A 19,589-nucleotide genomic window follows, 5' to 3' on the forward strand; every position below is an offset into this window, starting at 1 on the left:
AAACGAGCTGTTAGCAAGCTCTGTCTTTGATGCCACCAGATGTAAGGTAGCTATCCTATAAGTCAATGTTTGATCTTTTAAGCAGGCCTTGATGCATGACATTGATAATAATTAAGCCCGTACTTTTTGCACGACACTAATGAGGGACAATTACCCCAAAACAGCTGTCTGCAGATGAGATGCTGGCTTAATTATTATCCAAGATATGTCTGAAGGCCTGTTTGAAAGGTTGAACATTGACTTTTAGGATAGCTACCTTACATCTGCTAGCATTAGAGGCAGAGCTTGTTAAAGGGTTTCTACCACCAGAAATACTGTTATGTAGCTGACTGACATTAGCGATGCACTAATGTCAGCACTACATAACAGTATGTTTCTAACGTTAGTCCCTGCAGCCGTTTTTGTTAAAAAAAAGCACTTTTATTATATGCTAATGAGCTCTAGGTGCTATGTGGGCGTAAAATCAGCACCTAGAGGCTCCGTCCACTCACCCATTATGCCGCCCAGGTCCAGTGTTGTGCCCGCCCAGCTCCTCTTGATTGATGGCACGGTCCGCCGCATCGCTGCCGAAATCCCGCGCTTGCGCCGTTCACTTCTGTCTTCAGCGCAGGCACAGTGAGTGAATGATGCGATCCTGGTGCCGGATTCCTCACTGAGCCTGAGCCAACTACGTCACAGTGAGGAAGCCAGCATCAGGAGAGCGGCCTTCACTCACTGCGCCTGCGCCGAAGACAGAAGTGAACGGCGCAGGCGCGGGATTTCGGCAGCGATGCAGCGGACCGTGCCATCAATCAAGATGAGCTGGGCGGGCAGAACAGAGGACCTGGGCGGCATAATGGGTGAGTGGACAGAGCCTCTAGGTGCTGATTTTACGCCCACATAGCACCTAGAGGCTCATTAGCATATAATAAAAGTGCTTTTTTAACAAAAACGGCTACAGGGACTAACGTTAGAAACATACTGTTATGTAGTGCTGACATTAGTGCATCGCTAATGTCAGTCAGCTACATAACAGTATTTCTGGTGGTAGAAGCCCTTTAAAAGTTATTTTGCATATCCTCTTCCAAAAATTCCAGAGGAGCGTTGCCTGGCCTATAAGACTCCTCACACTGTTTAAAGGGAATCTGTCACTAGCAATTTACCAATTTTTTTTTTTCATGAATCCATGTTTAACAGAGTACCTTTTTTCCATCGGTCTTGTTCTTTTGATTGTCCGTCTTGTCATTTCTTCAAAAAATCGATTCTTATGATAGGTAAATGACGCTGTAAGGAGCCCAGAGGGGCGTTCTTCTTTCTCCACGGTGCCCAGGAACGCCCCTCTGAAGTGCCGTGCCCGGCAAAATTTGAAAACTAATAACGCCTCCAAGTTCATCTAAATCGCCTCCCAGAGGCGCGGCTAAGTGCTCGACAACGCCCCCCCCCTCAGCGCCGCGCTCTGCGGCAAACACCCCGATCCTCCTCTCGCCGGCATCCCAAATCCCGTGCAGGCGCAGTGCCGGCGATTGCCTGCGCTATGATAAGATGACTGTCGGCACTGCGCCTGCGCGGGATTTGGGATGCCGACGAGAGGAGGATCGGGGTGTTTGCCGCAGAGCGCGGCGCTGAGGGGGGGGGCGTTGTTGAGCACTTAGCCGCGCCTCTGGGAGGCGATTTAGATGAACTTGGAGGCGTTATTAGTTTTCACATTTTGCCGGGCACGGCACTTCAGAGGGGCGTTCCTGGGCACCGTGGAGAAAGAAGAACGCCCCTCTGGGCTCCTTACAGCGTCATTTACATATCATAAGAATCGATTTTTTGAAGAAATGACAAGACTGACAATCAAAAGAACAAGACCGATGGAAAAAAGGTACTCTGTTAAACATGGATTCATGAAAAAAAAAATTGGTAAATTGCTAGTGACAGATTCCCTTTAAGCACTCTCCATAAGGAGATATAGTATCCCTCTAGTCTAGATTTGCACATACACTATTAGTAAATCTGCCCAACCAAGTTGCATGCAACTTAGGCCTCTTGTACATGAACATATTTTTTCCGTTTCCGTTCCGTTTTTTTTGCATTCCGTATACGGACCCTATGTGGAACCATTCATTTTAATCGATCCGCAAAAAAAAGTAAGGTACTCAGTATGCCTTCCATTTCGGTATTTCCATTCCTTTCAAAGATAGAACATGTCCTATTATTGTCCGCATAACGGACAAGGATAGTACTGTTCCATCAGGGGCCAGCTGTTCCGTTCTGCAAAAAACGGAATGCACGCGGACATCATCCGTATTTTTTGCGGACCGCAAAATACTGAAAAAGCCATACGGTCGTGTGCAAGAGGCCTTAGTCTGTGTCATCTGCAACAGATAGCTCAATAAATGAAAATATTTATAGTAAGATTATAAACTGATGGAAGAGGACTCAGCAACCTTTGGCACTCCAACTACTGTGAAACTACAACCCTCAGCATGCACTCTTGCTCAGCTATTCTTATAATTACCATAAAAGTGAAATGGAAATTCTGGGAGTTGTAGTTTCCGAACAGCTGGAGTGTCTGAGGTTGCTGATCCCTGTCATGGTAGATGGGTGCATTTTTTTTGTTCTTCATTGTATTCTTCCAGCAGTTTGTGTTAAACTCTGTTCACATTTCCTTTGTGAACCTCTTGATGGCAAGAATAGTGAAGTCTAAGGCACCAATTGGTGATCTGTGGTGTGTATGGGCGCCTCACCAGGCAGTCGACCCCTGTACTGGAGTATCAGGCCGTAAGGTGGGAAGCAAAGCTATCAGAAATGTGTAGCATATCTTGTGGATATGTTGTAAATGTCTAAGATAGGAACTATTGGGGAAAATGAAAGGTGGAATCTGATTGGTTGCTATGGGCGACTAAGCCAGTTCTACTTCACACTAGTTTGATAAATTACCCCAATAATATTTGCTTTAGTAGTTATGGATATTTTACCATCATTACTTCACGAATATTGTTTTTTTATGTATACACCATACAGTTTGCAGGAATCAATAACTGTAAAGTGCATTTGTTCAAAGGATTAGGTCAGCACCTAGCAATAGTCAATGGGTTGCTGCGGCTGCCTTAACCATTGATAGGTTTTGTGATGGACGTTTCACAGTAATGTAAGACTTCCCTCATCATTTTTCCACAGGAAGCTTGATGGGTGATCTAAACCTTAAAACTCCAGAAGATTTGCCAGTAACAAGCCCAGCCATAAGCATATCAGATACCTTCCTATCAGTGGCGTACCTACCATATATAGGCAGACCACGCAGCTGCTATGGGGCCCGTGAGGAAGGGGGCCCGCAGTGCAGGAGAGTCCCCGCCCCCGTCTATCTTCCTAACTGTCTCCTGTCTGCTAGCCCCGCCTTCCAGCTCCTAGCCCCGCCTCCCACCTGCTAGCTCCACCACACCTGATTCCTTTAGCTTGCCACATCCCCACCAGTAATGAAGTAAGTGACGACTTGTGCCATGCAGGACAGCAGAAAAGCTGGGTGCTGTTACATCATGTGATGTCACTCACATTTCCTGCTATCCTGCAAGGCATAAATGCAGATAATCCTAACATAAAAAGGCAGGGGGGAGGGGGTCACTCAGCTTTCCCAGAGTCTCCTGTCTCTCTCTGCACATGTAATAGCATAGCGAGTAATGTCAGTGTCTCCCAGCTGTCCAGCATGACACAGAGGATGGGGGAAGGGGGGCACTCACTTCCTCAAACTTTTCTCCTGTCTCTGCACATGTGTCATGCAGGATAGCAAGTAATGTCAGTGTCTCCCAGCTGTCCTGTATGACACAGAGGATGGGGGAAGGGGGGGGGGCACTCACTTCCTCAAACTTTTCTCATGTTTCTGCACATGTGCCATGCTGGACAGCAGGAAAGTTGGGTGGTATTACATCATGTAATGCCCCAGATTCTTGTCAATATATGCTGAACACCGCCGGAACCTACCAGATCCCATTCACTATAATGGGTCTGTTGGTTTCCGGTGTGAGTACTGCCATTTTGTAGAACAAAATACTGCTGCATGAGGTGGAGCAGGGCAGAAGTTAGGGAGGGAAGTGAGAGGTGCCAGGGCGCATAGTGGGAGGGACTAGGAACGGGCATGGGGGCCCAAATTTAAATTCTTGCTATGGGGCCAAATGATTTCTATGTACGCCCCTGCTTCCTGTATCAGCATATTCCTGGATTGTATTTTCACACTTCATATCTGCTGAAGACATTTATTTAAAGATAATCTATAACTTCCATCTAGGGTTGTTTCGGGTATCGAACTTTCGATACCCAATCGATACTTTTATGCCAGTATCGATTCGGTATCGGGATGTTAGTTTTTCCGGTACTAGAAACATAGAAACATAGAAACATAGAATGTGTCGGCAGATGAGAACCATTTGGCCCATCTAGTGTGCCCAATATACTGAATACTATGGATAGCCCCCGGCCCTATCTTATATGAAGGATGGCCTTATGCCTATCCCATGCATGCTTAAACCCCTTCACTGTATTTGCAGCTACCACTTCTGCAGGAAGGCTATTCCATGCATCCACTACTCTCTCAGTAAAGTAATACTTCCTTATATTACTTTTAAACCTTTGCCCCTCTAATTTAAAACTGTGTCCTCTTGTGGTAGTTTTTCTTCTTTTAAATATGCTCTCTTCCTTTACCGAGTTGATTCCCTTTATGTATTTAAAAGTTTCTATCATATCCCCTCTGTCTCTTCTTTCTTCCAAGCTATACATATTAAGGTCCTTTAACCTTTCCTGGTAAGTTTTATCCTGCAATCCATGTACTAGTTTAGTAGCTCTTCTCTGAACTCTCTCTAGAGTATCTATATCCTTCTGGAGATATGGCCTCCAGTACTGCGCACAATACTCCAAGTGAGGTCTCACCAGTGTTCTGTACAGCGGCATAAGCACTTCACTCTTTCTACTGCTTATACCTCTCCCTATACATCCAAGCATTCTGCTGGCATTTCGTGCTGCTCTATTACATTGTCTTCCCACCTTTAAGTCTTCTGAAATAATTACTCCTAAATCCCTTTCCTCAGATACTGAGGTCAGGACTGTGTCAAATATTCTATATTCTGCCCTTGGGTTTTTACGCCCCAGGTGCATTATCTTGCACTTATCCACATTAAATTTCAGTTTCCAGAGTTCTGACCATTCTTCTAGTTTTCCTAAATCCTTTTCCATTTGGCGTTTCCCTCCAGGAACATCAACCCTGTTACATATCTTTGTGTCATCAGCAAAAAGACAAACCTTACCAGCGAGGCCTTTTGCAATATCACTTATGAAGATATTAAACAAAATCGGTCCCAGTACAGATCCCTGTGGAACCCCACTGGTAACATTACCTTGTTTTGAATGTTCTCCATTGACTACAACCCTCTGTTGTCTGTCACTCAGCCACTGCCTAATCCACTCAACAATATGGGAGTCCATGCTCAATGACTGCAGTTTATTGATAAGTCTTCTATGTGGGACAGTGTCAAAAGCCTTACTAAAATCTAGATATGCGATGTCTACTGCACCACCTACTACTATACTGCGCTCCTCTTATATGACAATATGGCGCGTGCCGCGCTCGGCAGACAGTGGAGAACGAGGAAGGGAGGGACAGAGGGAGGGAATCCCTCCCTCCTATGATGCCACCGCTGTGAGACCAATTAAGTGAGCGGGCTCTGAAGCTGCCCGCACCACTTCCACGGTGCGCCAATGAATGTTTGGCTATTAATGAAAGCAGGAGGAGGGACGGGGGAGGTAATAAAGTAACCGCTGCGCCGGCTGAGTTGGTAGGGTCAGCGAACGGCAGCAGCGGCAGAATCCTCCTCCTGAGTGCACAGCTCACTGTCAGCCCCAGAGTCAGTGCCCTGAACAGCCAGCATAGAAGGTACCCCACACCCCCACAGTGCAAGTCTAGAGTGATTAGCCTGCCTTAAAATAAAGGCAGGAAAAAAACATTTGTATCAGGCAGCCAGCAAGATTGGGGTTAATGTGACTCATTAACCCCAATCTTGCCACTGCCATGTTTCAAACATGATGAGGGTCACTTATTTTTAATGTCAGGCTGGGCACATTTGGACTGGACCCCATGTGCCTCAAATTATTAGTAAGTGACCCCCAAAGTAGTTTACCATCTCACATAATGGGCAACATGGGGTTAATGTTGGGGTTGAGTTTGTAAAACATAGAATAAATGCTCCAGAATTATTTGCCTAAAGAGGAGTGGGGCAGAAGAGGTGAAGGCTCCTCATTAGCATTGTAACATCGTCAAATTCAATATCGAACTCTGACAATCTGATATCTGGTGCAGGTTTTTCTGTTTAATTCAATAAATGTTTTATGTTTAAATAATCAAAAGGCTTTTTTGTGTTTTGTTTTATTTTTGCGTGGTATCGAAAGGTATCGAGTATCGCAATACTTTTTTATGGTATCGAAACCGAATCAAAATATTGGTATCGAAACAACCCTACTTCTATCCCTCCCATACTACACTAATCAGTGAATAGCTTAAAGGGGTTGTGTCACTTCAGAAAATGGCATTTATTACTAGAGAAAGGTAATACAAGACCCTTACTAATGTATTGTGATCGTCCATATTGCTTCCTTTTCTGGCTGGATTCATTTTTCCATCACATTATACACAGCTCGTTTCCATGGTTACGACCACCCTGCATCCATCATTTTTTTTCCATGTCCCTACCGTTCCCTTCACTTCATTGGGGCCGCAAAAAAAATGGAGGGTTATAACTGGAACAGAGGCATTAGGGTCACCTGAGGCAGGGTAGTAGTGTGGATCCTGGAGCAGGGGTAACGGGAGAAGAGGCAATATTAGCGGTGCATTTAGAGTGGGGGCATCTGGAGCTGGGGCACTAATGGGGGTGCACCTAAAGCAGAGGCATTAGGGTCGCTTGTGGCAGGGTAATAGTGGTGATCCTGGAGCAGAGGTATTAGTGGTGGCAACTGGAAAAGATGCAATATTAAGGGTGCATTTAGATTGGGGGCATTGGGGGGCATCTGGAGCTGGGGCACTTATGAGGGTGCACCTAAAGCAGAGGCATTGGGGGGACCTAGGGCAGAGGCCCCCCCAATGCCACTCTGAACTCTGCAGAGAGCAACACACATTCATAGATCTGTGTCTGCTATAAACAAATCCTCTATTTCCCCCTTACAGTCTCCTACAGCTGACTACTGTCACACACCTGAGAAATCAGCCCAGCACCGCAGAGGAGTCCTTCTCTCCAGCAGCCAGTATTCTGTCAGCAGGGAGGGCAAGAGGATGGCCAGACACGTTCTCTCCTTCACTGCCAGCAGCCGGGAAGTTTAGAAGATACTGCGGGGCCTCCTGTACAATGTACACCAGTAGGAGGCTGCATCGCTGTGCGATACTGCCACCTAGTGGCTACAATAATTATCTCTCCTGAAAAACAAGAGAAATTATTACTCCTCCGTCTTATATCAAAGGCACAGGAGACTGGGGGCCTACCGAGGAATCCCCCTCCTCCCCGGTGGGCCAGTCCTAGCCTGGCTGGGGCCCTTTGTGATGTCATCGTTCCTGGATTCTGAGCAGCCTCATTGTGACATGTGCAGTGTTCTGTCTATGCACATTTTCATGAAGGATGCCATACTTTGATTTGCACTTGCACACACGTTAATCCAATGAATTAGTGCTGGATTGGATTGCAACAGCGGAAGCCAGCAAGGATGCACCCTAGTTTTTAGACACGATTGCTTGCAGCAGCACTGGAGCGCTGGTCTGGATCCAGCTTTTGGAAACCTAGACCAGTTAGGGCAAGTGCAGTGTTCCTGGGGAAGTACAGCATGTGGATCTTACAGGCATGCCCGTTCTTTGTCCTGACCCAAAAATCCATACAATATACAGTGGTGTTTAAAAGTTTGTAAACTTTTCAGAATTTTCTATATATCTGCCTACATTTGAAACGTCAGATTTTCACACAAGCCCTAAAAGTAGATAGAGATAACCAAATCAAGCAAATTAGCAAATATATTATACTTGGTTATTTATTTATTTATGAAAATGATCCAATATCACATGTCTGTGAGTGGCAAAAGTATGTGAACCTTTGCTTTCAGTATCTGGTGCAGCAATAACTGCAACTAAATGTTTCCTGTAATTATTGATTAGTCTTGCACATCGGCTTGGAGGAATTTTAGCCCATTTCTCCTTACAAAACAGCTTCAACTCTGCCATTGGTATTAAGTAGATGGGTACAAGGCAGGAATGCAATGGTGGCAGCAGTGCAGGTGTTGGGTGCAAGGTAATAAGGAGGGCAGTTTAAGGTAACAGGTCCAACAAGCTTTACTGAGGTAATCTTGTCAAATAACACTTGTGTGGATAAGGTCAGTCAAAGGGAACATATACAATGCTTCCAAGTATATGGGAAAGCAGGCTGTATAGCAGCTATCTCTGAGTCGCTCTCTGTTAAATCCAGACAACTTCCCAAATTGACCAAAGGTGTGCAATTCAGTTCTCATTAACTCTTTCTGCAATTGCCAGGCTACGGGTGCAGATCTTATTTCGGATAGCCAATCCATCTCCAAAGTGTGGTGGGAGCCGACACAATATACCCTTTCCACAAACAGCAAAGTCTAAAACAATAGACCTTTGTTACCTTTGCTATCATGCACTCTCATGTTATGGTCCTAAACGGTCTGTGAATATCTGTTCTCTTTCTCAGAAGTTTGGCATTTTTCCTCAGCATGTAGGGATGGAGAGCCCCTGTAGTAAGTCCCACACTTCAGCTGCCGAAGCTAGACCTACTGGCTGATGCAATCATACTGCACAGCACTCCTGACTCAGGAGTATCTATATCTATCTGTCTTTTTTATCTACCACATTTTTAGCTCTGTAAGATGCACCTGACCATAAGATACACCAAGGCAGGGCCGGCGCCACCTGTAAGGCGACCTAGGCAGCCGCCTAGGGCGCAATTTAGCAGGGGGCGCCGGCCCCATGCGGTTAAAAAAAAAAAGCGTTGCCGCAAGTTTTTTGTTTTTTTTAAGTACGGCGGTGGGCCCTCCCCCGCACCAGGCGGTTGCCGCACTGCCCGGGCTGGTGCGTCTATGATTGTGCACTGCCTGGGCGCAGCCTGAAGAGAGGGACTCACATTCACAGGAGGGAAGCGCCTCTAATGTAGTGTGGCCGAGCTCTGTTCGGTCCGCGGTACAGGAGCTTTTGTTTCCTGTACCCGGCCGGACTGACAGGAAGTGCTCACTTAGTGAGGTACAGTAAACAAATGCTCCTGTACCGCGGACCGAACAGAGCTCGGCCACGCTACACTAGATTGGGGGGGGGGGGGGGAATGAGAGTGACAAGGGAGGGGGGGGAGTAAATGAGAGTGACAAGGGTGGGGGGGAGTAAATGAGAGTGACAAGGGAGGGGGGGAGTAAATGAGAGTAACAAGGGAGGGGGGGAGTAAATGAGAGTGACAAGGGAGGGGGGGAGTAAATGAGAGTGACAAGGGAGGGGGGGAGTAAATGAGAGTGACAAGGGAGGGGGGAGTAAATGAGAGTGACAAGGGAGGGAGGGGAGTAAATGAGAGTGACAAGGGGGGGAGTAAATGAGAGTGACAAGGGGGGGTAAATGAGAGTGACAACGGGGGGAGTAAATGAGAGTGAAGAGGGAGGGGGGAGTAAATGAGAGTGACAAGGGAGGGGGGAGTAAATGAGAGTGACAAGGGGGGGGAGTAAATGAGAGTGACAAGGGGGGGGATAAATGAGAGTGACAAGGGAGGGGGGGAGTAAATGAGAGTGACACGGGGGGGGAGTAAATGAGAGTGACAAGGGAGGGGGGAGTAAATGAGAGTGACAAGGGAGGGGGGAGTAAATGAGAGTGACAAGGGGGGGAGTAAATGAGAGTGACAAGGGGGGGGATAAATGAGAGTGACAAGGGAGGGGGGGAGTAAATGAGAGTGACACGGGGGGGAGTAAATGAGAGTGACAAGGGAGGGGGGAGTAAATGAGAGTGACAAGGGGGGGAGTAAATAAGAGTGACAAGGGGGGGAGTAAATAAGAGTGACAAGGGAGGGGGGAGTAAATGAGAGTGACAAGGGAGGGGGGGAATAAATGAGAGTGATAAGGGAGGGGGGAGTAAATGAGAGTTACAAGGGGGGGGAGTAAATGAGAGTGACAAGGGAGGGGGGAGTAAATGAGAGTGACAAGGGAGGGGGGGAGTAAATGAGAGTGACAAGGTAAGGGGGGAGTAAATGAGAGTGACAAGGGAGGGGGGGAGTAAATGAGAGTGACAAGGGAGGGGGGGAGTAAATGAGAGTGACAAGGGGGGGAGTAAATGAGAGTGACAAGGGAGGGGGGGAGTAAATGAGAGTGACAAGGGAGGGGGGAGTAAAGGAGAGTGACAAGGGAGGGGGGGGAGTAAATGAGAGTGACAAGGGGGGGAGTAAATGAGAGTGACAAGGGAGGGGGGGAGTAAATGAGAGTGACAAGGGGGGGGTAAATGAGAGTGACAAGGGGGGGAGTAAATGAGAGTGACAAGGGAGGGGGGAGTAAATGAGAGTGACAAGGGAGGGGGGAGTAAATGAGAGTGACAAGGGGGGGAGTAAATGAGAGTGACAAGGGGGGGGGGGATAAATGAGAGTGACAAGGGAGGGGGGGAGTAAATGAGAGTGACACGGGGGGGGGAGTAAATGAGAGTTACAAGGGAGGGGGGAGTAAATGAGAGTGACAAGGGAGGGGGGAGTAAATGAGAGTGACAAGGGAGGGGGGAGTAAATGAGAGTGACAAGGGGGGAGTAAATGAGAGTGACAAGGGGGGGGGGATAAATGAGAGTGACAAGGGAGGGGGGGAGTAAATGAGAGTGACACGGGGGGGAGTAAATGAGAGTGACAAGGGAGGGGGGAGTAAATGAGAGTGACAAGGGGGGGAGTAAATGAGAGTGACAAGGGAGGGGGGAGTAAATGAGAGTGACAAGGGGGGGGGGAAATAAATGAGAGTGATAAGGGAGGGGGGAGTAAATGAGAGTTACAAGGGGGGGAGTAAATGAGAGTGACAAGGGAGGGGGGAGTAAATGAGAGTGACAAGGGAGGGGGAGAGTAAATGAGAGTGACAAGGGGGGGAGTAAATGAGAGTGACAAGGGAGGGGGGGAGTAAATGAGAGTCACAAGGGGGGGAATAAATGAGTGTGACAAGGGAGGGGGGGAGTAAATGAGAGTGACAAGGGAGGGGGGAGTAAATGAGAGTGACAAGGGGGGGGGAGTAAATGAGAATGACAAAGGAGTGGGGGGAGTAAATGAGAGTGACAAAGGAGGGGGGGGGGAAATGAGAGTGACAAGGGAGGGGGGAGTAAATGAGAGTGACAAGGGAGGGGGGGGAGTAAATGAGAGTGACAAGGGGGGGAGTAAATGAGAGTGACAAGGGGGGGAGTAAATGAGAGTGACAAGGGAGGGAGAGAGTAAATGAGAGTTACAAGGGAGGGGAAGGAATAAATGAGAGTGACAAGGGAGGGGGGAGTAAAAGAGTGACAAGGGAGGGAGGGGGGAGTAAATGAGAGTGACAAGGGAGGGGGAGGAGTAAATGAGAGTGACAAGGGAGGGGGGAGTAAATGAGAGTGACAAGGGGGGGAGTAAATTAGAGTGACAAGGGGGGGGAGTAAATGAGAGTGACAAGGGGGGGAGTAAATGAGAGTGACAAGGGGGGGGGGGAATAAATGAGAGTGACAAGGGAGGAGGGGAGTAAATGAGAGTGACACGGGGGGGGAGTAAATGAGAGTGACAAGAGAGGGGGGAGTAAATGAGAGTGACAAGGGGGGGAGTAAATGAGAGTGACAAAGGGGGGGAGTAAATGAGAGTGACAAGGGGGGGGAGTAAATGAGAGTGACAAGAAAGGGGGGAGTAAATGAGAGTGACAAGGGGGGGAGTAAATGAGAGTGACAAGGGGGGGAGTAAATGAGAGTGACAAGTGAGGGGAGGAATAAATGAGAGTGACAAGGGAGGGGGGAGTAAATGAGAGTGACAAGGGAGGGGGGAGTAAATGAGAGTGACAAGGGAGGGGGGAGAAAATGAGAGTGACAAGGGAGGAAGGGAGTAAATGAGAGTGACAAGGGAGGGGGGGAGTAAATGAGAGTGACAAGGGAGGGGGGAGTAAATGAGAGTGACAAGGGAGGAGGGGAATAAATCAGAGTGACAAGGGAGGGGGGGAGTAAATGAGAGTTACAAGGGAGGGGGGAGTAAATGAGAGTGACAAGGGGGGGGGAGTAAATGAGAGTGACAAGGGAGGGGGGGGAGTAAATGAGAGTGACAAGGGAGTTGGGGGGGAATGAGAGTGACAAGGGAGGGGGGAGTAAATGAGAGTGACAAGGGAGGGGGGGAGTAAATGAGAGTGACAAGGGAGCGGGGGGAGTAAATGAGAGTGACAAGGGAGCGGGGGGAGTAAATGAGAGTGACAAGGGGAGGAGTAAATGAGAGTGACAAGGGAGGGGGGAGTAAATGAGAGTTACAAGGGAGGGGGGAGTAAATGAGAGTGACAAGGGAGGGGGGAGTAAATGAGAGTGACAAGGGAGGGGGGAGTAAATGAGAGTGACAAGGGGGGAGTAAATGAGAGTGACAAGGGGGGGGGGATAAATGAGAGTGACAAGGGAGGGGGGGAGTAAATGAGAGTGACACGGGGGGGAGTAAATGAGAGTGACAAGGGAGGGGGGAGTAAATGAGAGTGACAAGGGGGGGAGTAAATGAGAGTGACAAGGGAGGGGGGAGTAAATGAGAGTGACAAGGGGGGGGGAAATAAATGAGAGTGATAAGGGAGGGGGGAGTAAATGAGAGTTACAAGGGGGGGAGTAAATGAGAGTGACAAGGGAGGGGGGAGTAAATGAGAGTGACAAGGGAGGGGGAGAGTAAATGAGAGTGACAAGGGGGGGAGTAAATGAGAGTGACAAGGGAGGGGGGGAGTAAATGAGAGTCACAAGGGGGGGAATAAATGAGTGTGACAAGGGAGGGGGGGAGTAAATGAGAGTGACAAGGGAGGGGGGAGTAAATGAGAGTGACAAGGGGGGGGGGAGTAAATGAGAATGACAAAGGAGTGGGGGGAGTAAATGAGAGTGACAAAGGAGGGGGGGGGGAAATGAGAGTGACAAGGGAGGGGGGAGTAAATGAGAGTGACAAGGGAGGGGGGGGAGTAAATGAGAGTGACAAGGGGGGGAGTAAATGAGAGTGACAAGGGGGGGAGTAAATGAGAGTGACAAGGGAGGGAGAGAGTAAATGAGAGTTACAAGGGAGGGGAAGGAATAAATGAGAGTGACAAGGGAGGGGGGAGTAAAAGAGTGACAAGGGAGGGAGGGGGGAGTAAATGAGAGTGACAAGGGAGGGGGAGGAGTAAATGAGAGTGACAAGGGAGGGGGGAGTAAATGAGAGTGACAAGGGGGGGAGTAAATTAGAGTGACAAGGGGGGGGAGTAAATGAGAGTGACAAGGGGGGGAGTAAATGAGAGTGACAAGGGGGGGGGGGGAATAAATGAGAGTGACAAGGGAGGAGGGGAGTAAATGAGAGTGACACGGGGGGGGGAGTAAATGAGAGTGACAAGAGAGGGGGGAGTAAATGAGAGTGACAAGGGGGGGAGTAAATGAGAGTGACAAAGGGGGGGAGTAAATGAGAGTGACAAGGGGGGGGAGTAAATGAGAGTGACAAGAAAGGGGGGAGTAAATGAGAGTGACAAGGGGGGGAGTAAATGAGAGTGACAAGGGGGGGAGTAAATGAGAGTGACAAGTGAGGGGAGGAATAAATGAGAGTGACAAGGGAGGGGGGAGTAAATGAGAGTTACAAGGGAGGGGGGAGTAAATGAGAGTGACAAGGGAGGGGGGAGAAAATGAGAGTGACAAGGGAGGAAGGGAGTAAATGAGAGTGACAAGGGAGGGGGGGAGTAAATGAGAGTGACAAGGGAGGGGGGAGTAAATGAGAGTGACAAGGGAGGAGGGGAATAAATCAGAGTGACAAGGGAGGGGGGGAGTAAATGAGAGTTACAAGGGAGGGGGGAGTAAATGAGAGTGACAAGGGGGGGGGAGTAAATGAGAGTGACAAGGGAGGGGGGGGAGTAAATGAGAGTGACAAGGGAGTTGGGGGGGAATGAGAGTGACAAGGGAGGGGGGAGTAAATGAGAGTGACAAGGGAGGGGGGGAGTAAATGAGAGTGACAAGGGAGCGGGGGGAGTAAATGAGAGTGACAAGGGAGCGGGGGGAGTAAATGAGAGTGACAAGGGGAGGAGTAAATGAGAGTGACAAGGGAGGGGGGAGTAAATGAGAGTTACAAGGGAGGGGAAGGAATAAATGAGAGTGACAAGGGAGGGGGGGAGTAAATGAGAGTGACAAGGGAGGGGGGGAGTAAATGAGAGTGACAAGGGAGGGGGAGGAGTAAATGAGAGTGACAAGGGAGGGGGGAGTAAATGAGAGTGACAAGGGAGGGGGGAGTAAATGAGAGTGACAAGGGGGGGAGTAAATTAGAGTGACAAGGGGAGGGGTAAATGAGAGTGACAAGGGGGGGAGTAAATGAGAGTGACAAGGGGGGGAATAAATGAGAGTGACAAGGGAGGGGGGGAGTAAATGAGAGTGACACGGGGGGAGTAAATGAGAGTGACAAGGGAGGGGGGAGTAAATGAGAGTGACAAGGGGGGGAGTAAATGAGAGTGACAAGAGAGGGGGGAGTAAATGAGAGTGACAAGGGAGGGGGGAGTAAATGAGAGTGACAAGGGAGGGGGGAGTAAATGAGAGTGACAAGGGAGGGGGGGGGAGTAAATGAGAGTGACAAGGGGGGGAGTAAATGAGAGTGACAAGGGAGGGGGGAGTAAATGAGAGTGACAAGGGAGGGGGGGAGTAAATGAGAGTGACAAGGGGGGGGAGTAAATGAGAGTGACAAGTGAGGGGGGGAATTTATGAGAGTGACAAGGGAGGGGGGGGGGGAATGAGAGTGACAAGGGAGGGGGGGAGTAAATGAGAGTGACAAAGAAGGGGGGAGTAAATGAGAGTGACAAGGGAGGGGGGGGGGAGTAAATGAGAGTGACAAGGGAGGGGGGGGGAGTAAATGAGAGTGACAAGGGAGGGGGGAGAAGAGAGTGACAAGGGAGGGGGGGAGAAGAGTGTGAGAGGGGGGGGGGGAGAAGAGTGTGACAAGGAAGGAAGGGGGGAGAAGAGAGTGACAAGGGAGGGAGGGGGGGAGAAGAGAGTGACAAGGGAGTCCCCAGAGCCAGACTGCAGCCAGAGACCAGATCATCTTATTGTCCTGGTGGTAAGTAGACAATGCAATATGTTTATTATGTAATTGCTTAGTTATTAATACTACATTGGAAACTAATTTACCTCACATGGACACTATAGTCCCAGAACCAGTACAGTTTAATGTAGTGGTACTGGTGCCTATAGCCTGTTCCTGCAGAGAAAAGACACTGTGCAGTACTGGTGTTAAAGGAGCACTATAGTGCCAGGAAAACAAACTCATTTTCCTGGCACTATATAGTTGTTAGGAGTGGGGCACCCTCGTGTCCCCCTCCCACTGGGCTGAAGGGGTTAAAACCCTGGGAACTCTTCTCCCCTATCCTCCTCTCAGCTGCGAATGCGCATGCACAAGAGAGGGGGAGAGTAAATGAGAGTTACAAGGGAGGGGAAGGAATAAATGAGAGTGACAAGGGAGGGGGGAGTAAATGAGAGTGACAAGGGAGGGGGGGGAGTAAATGAGAGTGACAAGGGGGGGAGTAAATGAGAGTGACAAGGGGGGGAGTAAATGAGAGTGGCAAGGGAGGGGGGGGAGTAAATGAGAGTGACAAGGGAGGGGGAGGAGTAAATGAGAGTGACAAGGGAGGGGGGAGTAAATGAGAGTGACAAGGGGGGGAGTAAATTAGAGTGACAAGGGGGGGAGTAAATGAGAGTGACAAGGGGGGGAGTAAATGAGAGTGACAAGGGGGGGAATAAATGAGAGTGACAAGGGAGGGGGGGAGTAAATGAGAGTGACACGGGGGGAGTAAATGAGAGTGACACGGGGGGAAGTAAATGAGAGTGACAAGAGAGGGGGGAGTAAATGAGAGTGACAAGGGGGGAGTAAATGAGAGTGACAAAGGGGGGGAGTAAATGAGAGTGACAAGGGGGGGAGTAAATGAGAGTGACAAGGGAGGGGGGAGTAAATGAGAGTGACAAGGGGGGGAGTAAATGAGAGTGACAAGGGGGGGAGTAAATGAGAGTGACAAGTGAGGGGAGGAATAAATGAGAGTGACAAGGGAGGGGGGAGTAAATGAGAGTTACAAGGGAGGGGGGGAGTAAATGAGAGTGACAAGGGAGGGGGGAGTAAATGAGTGACAAGGGAGGAAGGGAGTAAATGAGAGTGACAAGGGAGGGGGGAGTAAATGAGAGTGACAAGGGAGGAGGGGAATAAATGAGAGTGACAAGGGAGGGGGGGAGTAAATGAGAGTTACAAGGGAGGGGGGAGTAAATGAGAGTGACAAGGGGGGGAGTAAATGAGAGTGACAAGGGAGGGGGGGGAGTAAATGAGAGTGACAAGGGGGGGAGTAAATGAGAGTGACAAAGGAGTGTGGGGAGTAAATGAGAGTGACAAGGGAGTGGGGGTGGGAATGAGAGTGACAAGGGAGGGGGGAGTAAATGAGAGTGACAAGGGAGAGGGGGAGTAAATGAGAGTGACAAGGGAGCGGGGGGAGTAAATGAGAGTGACAAGGGGAGGAGTAAATGAGAGTGACAAGGGAGGGGGGGAGTAAATGAGAGTTACAAGGGAGGGGAAGGAATAAATGAGAGTGACAAGGGAGGGGGGGAGTAAATGAGAGTGACAAGGGAGAGGGGGGGAGTAAATGAGAGTGACAAGGGAGGGGGAGGAGTAAATGAGAGTGATAAGGGAGGGGGGAGTAAATGAGAGTGACAAGGGGGGGGAGTAAATGAGAGTGACAAGGGGAGGGGTAAATGAGAGTGACAAGGGGGGGAGTAAATGAGAGTGACAAGGGGGGGGAATAAATGAGAGTGACAAGGGAGGGGGGGAGTAAATGAGAGTGACACAAGGGGTGTAAATGAGAGTGACAAGGGGGGGGGGTAAATGAGAGTGACAAGGGGGGGAGTAAATGAGAGTGACAAGGGAGGGGGGAGTAAATGAGAGTGACAAGGGAGGGGGGAGTAAATGAGAGTGACAAGGGAGGGGGGGAGTAAATGAGAGTGACAAGGGGGGGGGGGAGTAAATGAGAGTGACAAGTGAGGGGGGAATTTATGAGAGTGACAAGGGAGGGGGGAGTAAATGAGAGTGACAAGGGAGGGGGGGAGTAAATGAGAGTGACAAGGGAGGGGGGAGTAAATGAGAGTGACAAGGGAGGGGGGAGTAAATGAGAGTGACAAGGGAGGGGGGGAGTAAATGAGAGTGACAAGGGAGGGGGACGAGTAAATGAGAGTGACAAGGGAGGGGGGAGTAAATGAGAGTCACAAGGGGGGGAATAAATGAGTGTGACAAGGGAGGGGGGGAGTAAATGAGAGTGACAAGGGAGGGGGGGAGTAAATGAGAGTGACAAGGGGGGGGGAGTAAATGAGAGTGACAAGTGAGGGGGGGAATTTATGAGAGTGACAAGGGAGGGGGGAGTAAATGAGAGTGACAAGGGAGGGGGGAGTAAATGAGAGTGACAAGGGAGGGGGGAGTAAATGAGAGTGACAAGGGAGGGGGGGAGTAAATGAGAGTGACAAGGGAGGGGGGGGAGTAAATGAGAGTGACAAGGGAGGGGGGAGTAAATGAGAGTCACAAGGGGGGGAATAAATGAGTGTGACAAGGGAGGGGGGGAGTAAATGAGAGTGACAAGGGAGGGGGGAAGTAAATGAGAGTGACAAGGGAGGGGGGAGTAAATGAGAGTGACAAAGGAGTGGGGGAGTAAATGAGAGTGACAAGGGAGTGGGGGGGGAAATGAGAGTGACAAGGGAGGGGGGAGTAAATGAGAGTGACAAGGGAGGGGGGGAGTAAATGAGAGTGACAAGGGAGGGGGGAGTAAATGAGAGTGACAAGGGAGGGGGGGAGTAAATGAGAGTGACAAGGGGGGGAGTAAATGAGAGTGACAAGTGAGGGGGGGAATTTATGAGAGTGACAAGGGAGGGGGGAGTAAATGAGAGTGACAAGGGAGGGGGGGAGTAAATGAGAGTGACAAGGGGGGGAGTAAATGAGAGTGACAAGTGAGGGGGGGAATTTATGAGAGTGACAAGGGAGGGGGGAGTAAATGAGAGTGACAAGGGAGGGGGGGAGTAAATGAGAGTGACAAGGGAGGGGGGAGTAAATGAGAGTGACAATGGAGGGGGGAGTAAATGAGAGTGACAAGGGAGGGGGGGAGTAAATGAGAGTGACAAGGGAGGGGGGGGAGTAAATGAGAGTGACAAGGGAGGGGGGAGTAAATGAGAGTCACAAGGGGGGGAATAAATGAGTGTGACAAGGGAGGGGGGGAGTAAATGAGAGTGACAAGGGAGGGGGGGAGTAAATGAGATCGACAAGGGGGGGGGAGTAAATGAGAGTGACAAGTGAGGGGGGGAATTTATGAGAGTGACAAGGGAGGGGGGAGTAAATGAGAGTGACAAGGGAGGGGGGAGTAAATGAGAGTGACAAGGGAGGGGGGAGTAAATGAGAGTGACAAGGGAGGGGGGGAGTAAATGAGAGTGACAAGGGAGGGGGGGGAGTAAATGAGAGTGACAAGGGAGGGGGGAGTAAATGAGAGTCACAAGGGGGGGGGAATAAATGAGTGTGACAAGGGAGGGGGGGAGTAAATGAGAGTGACAAGGGAGGGGGGAAGTAAATGAGAGTGACAAGGGAGGGGGGAGTAAATGAGAGTGACAAAGGAGTGGGGGAGTAAATGAGAGTGACAAGGGAGTGGGGGGGGAAATGAGAGTGACAAGGGAGGGGGGGAGTAAATGAGAGTGACAAGGGAGCGGGGGGAGTAAATGAGAGCGACAAGGGAGGGGGGGAGTAAATGAGAGTGACAAGGGAGGGGGGGAGAAGAGAGTGACAAGGGAGGGGGGGGAGAAGAGTGTGAGAAGGGAGGGGGAGAAGAGTGTGACAAGGAAGGAAGGGGGAGAAGAGAGTGACAAGGGAGTCCCCAGAGACAGACTGCAGCCAGAGACCAGATCATCTTATTGTCCTGGTGGTAAGTAGACAATGCAATATGTTTATTATGTAATTGTTTAGTTATTAATACTACATTGGAAACTAATTTACCTCACATGGACACTATAGTCCCAGAACCAGTACAGTTTAATGTAGTGGTACTGGTGTCTATAGCCTGTTCCTGCAGAGAAAAGACACTGTGCAGTACTGGTGTTAAAGGAGCACTATAGTGCCAGGAAAACAAACTCATTTTCCTGGCACTATATAGTTGTTAGGAGTGGGGCACCCTCGTGTCCCCCTCCCACTGGGCTGAAGGGGTTAAAACCCTGGGAACTCTTCTCCCCTATCCTCCTCTCAGCTGCGAATGCGCATGCACACGCATTCAAAACTATGTTCCGCGTCTTCCCACTGTAATTTTCACAGTGAGAATCGCGGAAGCACCTCTAGCGTCAGGGAGGCAGCTACAAGAAGCTGGATTAACCCTAAGGGAAACATAGCAGTTCTTTTAATTTAAATGCT

Source organism: Bufo bufo, chromosome 2 (assembly GCF_905171765.1).
Source record: "Bufo bufo chromosome 2, aBufBuf1.1, whole genome shotgun sequence".
Classification (NCBI taxonomy): Eukaryota; Metazoa; Chordata; class Amphibia; order Anura; family Bufonidae; genus Bufo; species Bufo bufo.